Consider the following 4,915-nt stretch of genomic DNA (forward strand, 5'->3'; position numbering starts at 1 on the left):
CCGGCTCCCTGAGTAAGAGGCCAGGAGCTGCGCTGACTTCACCTCTTGTTTTTCTCAAGCTCTGTTTAACCCTCGCTCGAGCAAGGAATACTTTTTTATTCGAAAGTAAACACTGGTACATCTTTTACCAGGTGCATAACTTGGGATGAGGTTTGGTAAAACTCCACAGAAGGACTCAGAAGGACACCCTCGGGAGGGTGTGCAACCGGCTCATGGTTTAAAAAAAAATTAAAATTCTACACAAACGGAGAAACTTACCAAGTTTCAATGGATAGAGTACTCATTAAAAACGTTTAGCCCATCTTGACTTTTGATGTAAGTATTGGTATAATGCAATGGCTTGTTTTAATAGGACTGGGTACTTTTTATGGAAAACTAAGGGTTTGCCATTTGTACAATTCAGGCTTTTCAGTGTATCATATTAGTATATGAGCTGGTTTACCCATTAGTACTGATCTTCAAATTACCGAGACACGAGATATTTGTCTCTTTGTAATTTGAGTTTTTTAAAATATCGAGATTGGTTTTCATGTGTGAAAAGGACTACTTAATAGATGCTTGTTTCTTTTCTTTTTTTTCTTTTTTTCATGACCGGTAAGGGGGTTATAACCCTAGGCACGGTATGGTCTGCACGACGCTCAGCCAGTGAGCGCACCAGCCATCCCTATATAGGATCCGAACCTGCAGCCTCGGCGCTACCAGCACGGCACTCTCCCGAGTGAGCCACAGGGCTGGTCCAATAGATGCTTGTTTCTAAATGAATATTCAATGAACTAAAACTAGAATTTTAAATTTTACTTAGTCTTCTTATAGTATTTATACATTTTGTAATATGCATATAAAAATAATACTTTGACTTTGTATAAAAATTTTTAAAAAGAACAAAGTAAGCCCAAAACTAGCAGAAGGAAATAATAAAGTTTAGAGTAGAAATAAATGAAATAGAGAATAGGAAAACAACAGAAAAAAAAAAAATCAATGACTCTAAGAACTGGTTTTTTGAAAAGATGAGCAAAATTGACAAACCTTAGCTAGACTAAGAAAAAAAGAAGACCCAAATAAAATCAGAAATGAAAAAGGACATATTACCATTTATAAAATTAAGTTTATGTCAAATTGTTAAAATTAAAAATAAAACAAAATAAAAAAAGTAAAACCTATCAAAGAGATTACTATGAGTGACAATATGCCAACAAATTGCATAACCTACAAGAAGTGTATAAATTCCTAGAAACATAAAACCTACCAAGACTGAATCATGAACAAATAGAAAATCTGACCAGAAATATAACCAGTAAGGAGATTCAATTAATCATCAGAAAGCTCCTAAAAAAAAAAAAAAAAAAAAAAAAGCCCAGATCCAAATGGCTTCACTGGTAAAATCTAATAAACATTTAATAAAAGAATGAATGTTAATCTTTCTCAAACTCTTCCAAAAATTGAGGAGGAGGGAACACTTCCACATTCATTGTATGAGTCTAGCATTATCTTGATACCCAAACCAAAACACTACAAGAAAAAAAACTCAGCCAATATGCCCAATGAACACAGATCAAAAACCCTCAACAAAATACTTGCAAACCAAATTCAATGGTACATTGAAAGAATCATACACTGTCATCAAGTGGGATTTATCCCTAAGATGCAAGCATAATACAACATATGAAAATTAATGTAATACACCATATTAACAGAATAAAGGGTAAAAATAAAAGGATGCAGAAAACATATTTAACAAAATTCAACATCCTTGTCATGATAAAAACACCCAACAAACTAGAAATAGAAGAAATTACCTCAGCATAATAAAGACTGTAAAAAGCCCACAGGTAAGATCATAGTCAATGGTGAAAACTGAAAGCTTTTCCTCTAAGATCAGGAACAGGGTAAGGATGCCCACTCTTGCCACTTCTATCCAACATAGTACTGGAAATCCCAGACAGAGCAATTAGGCATAAAAAAAAAAAAAAAAAAAAGTGAAAATATAAAAGACATCTAAATTAGAAAGGAATAAGTAAAAGTATCTGTTTGCAGGTTTCCTATATTATATGTAGGAAACACTTAAGTTTCCACAGAAAAAGGCTAAAACTAATAAATGAATTTAGTAAAGTTGCAGAGTACAAAATCAACATACAAAAATCAGTTGAATTTTTATACATTAACAATGAATAAACAAAAAAATTAAGAAAACAAACACATTTCCAAAAGCATCAAAAAGAATAAAATAGTAAGGAATAAACTTATTCAAAGACGCAAATGATGTGTATACTAAAAACTACAAAACACTGATGAAAGAGATTAATGAAGACATAAACTGATGGAGTTTGGATGTGTTGTCCCCTCCAAAACTCATGGGGAAATTTGACCTCCAATGTGGCAGTGTTGGAAACTGATTGAGCATGGGGGCAGATCCCTCATGAATGGATTAATGCTGTCCCTGGGGGAGGGGGGATTAATGAGTGAGTTCTCGCTCTATTAGTTCCCGCGAGAGCTTGTTGCTTAAAAAGACCCTGGCACCTCCTCTCTCTCTCTTGCTTCCTCTCGCCATGTGATCTGCTTGTGCCTGCCGGCTGCCTGCCACTTTCCACCACGAGTAGAAGCAGCCTGAGGCCGGTGCCAGATACAGCTGTCCCAGAATCATAAGCCCAATAAACCTCTTTCCTTTATAAATTACCCAATCTCAGGTATTTCTGTTATAGCAACACAAAACAGACTAAAACGTAAACAAATGGAAAGATGTGTGCTCATGGATCAGAAGATTTAATATTGTTAATATGCCCATACTATCCAAAGGATTGCAATCTAGATGCAATCCCAATCAAATTCCCAATGACATTTTTTATAAAAATAGAAAAAACATTCTAAAATTGATAGAAAACCACAAAAGACCCCAAATAGCCAAAACAAAGAAGATCAAAGCTTAAGGCATCATACTTTCTGATTTTAAAACACATGGTAAAGATACAATGATGTTTAAAGTATGGTACTGGCATATAGGCAGACATATAGATCAGTGGAACAGAATAGAGAGCCCAGAAATAAACCCATGCATATTCACTCAACTGATCTTTGACAAGGGTGCCAAGAATACACAAAGAGGAAAGGACAGTCTCCTCAATAAATGGTGTTGGGAAATAAACATCCCACTTTTGGCTGTTTATCCAAAGAAGAAGAATGAAATTAGACCCTTCTCTCATACCTTATACAAAAAAAGACCTCAGAATGGATTAAAGACTTAAACATAAGAAACTGTAATACTTCTAGGAGAAAACACAGGAAAATTTCATGACATTGGTCTTGGCAATGATTTCTTGGATATGATACTAAAAGCACAAACAACAAAAGCAAAAATAGACAACTAGTACTATATCAAACTAAAAAGCTTCTGCACAGCAAAGGAAACAACAAAGTGGAAAGGAAACCTACGGAATGAAAAAAAGATTGCAAACCATATATCTGATAAGAGGTTAATGTCCAAAATATATAAGGAACTCATAAAACTCAAAAGCAAAATCAAACAAAACAAAAACAAATTAATAGATTAAAATGTGGGCAATGGACTTGAATACACATTTCTCTAAAGAAGACATATGAATGGCCAATAGGTATGTGAAAAGATTCTCAACATCAATGATCATCAAGAAAATGCAAATTAAACCTGCAGTGAGATATCATCTCACACCTGTTAGGATGGCCATTATAAAAACAACAAGGAATGAGGATATGGAGAAATTGGAACCCTTGTGCACTGTTGATAGAAATATAAAATGATAGGGCTGGCCTGTGGCTCACTTGGGAGAGTGTGGTGCTGAGAACACCAAGGCCCCAGATTTGGATCCTATATAGGAATGGCCGGTTAGCTCACCGGTCGAGTGTGGTGCTGACAACACCAAGCAACAGTTAAGATCCCCTTACCGGTCATCTTTAAAAAAAAAGAAAGAAAGAAAGAATGAAATGTAAAATGATGCCACCCCTATGAAAAACAGTATGGAGATTCCTCAAAAAATTCAAAATATAATTACCATATGATCTGGCCATCCCACTTTTGGCTGTTTATCCAAAGATATTGAAATCAGTATCTCGAAGGGGAATATGGACTCCTGTGTTCATTGCAGCATTATTCACAATAGCCAAGATGTGGCAGCAACCTAAATGTCCATTGACAGATGAATGGATAAAGAAAATGTGGTATAAACAAACGATGGAATATTATTCAGCCTTAAAAAAAGAAAATCCTATTATATGTGATATCATAGATGAACCTTAAGGACATTATGCTATGTAAAAGAAGCCAGGCTCAGAAGGAAGAATGTCTTACGTAATTCCATTTACTTGAGGTATCTACAGTAGTCAAACTCACAGAAGCAGAAAGTAGAATGTGATTGCCAGGGGCTCAGGGAGCAAGAAATGGGGAGTTGCCATTCAATGACTATAGTTTCAGTTGCTCAAGATGAAAATGTTGTGGTTGCAGTTAACCATACTTTATGGTACACTTAAAAATTTGCTGAGAGTAAATCTCAGGTTATAGGATTTTTAGCACAATTAATTAATAAATGAGTGAGATTTGAAAAGACATTTGACCAAAAAAAGGTATACAGATAGCAAATAATTATATGAGGAGATGCTCAACATGATATGTCTTTACAAAATTGTAAATTAAAACAATGAGATACTACTACACTCCTATTAGAATAGCGAAAATTCAAAACACTGACAATGCTGGTGAGGATGTCGAACAATGGGAACTCTCATTCACTTGTGCTGGAAATGCAGAATGGTATGGCCACTTTGGAATACAGTTCAGCAATTTCCTGAATACTCTTCCCATATGATCCAGCAATCATGCTCCTTGGTATTTACTCAAAGGAGTTGAAAACGTACATCTGTGCAAAAACCTGTGTATGGATGTTGATAG

The sequence above is a fragment of the Cynocephalus volans genome, chromosome 6, assembly GCF_027409185.1.
Source record: "Cynocephalus volans isolate mCynVol1 chromosome 6, mCynVol1.pri, whole genome shotgun sequence".
In the NCBI taxonomy this organism is placed as follows: domain Eukaryota; kingdom Metazoa; phylum Chordata; class Mammalia; order Dermoptera; family Cynocephalidae; genus Cynocephalus; species Cynocephalus volans.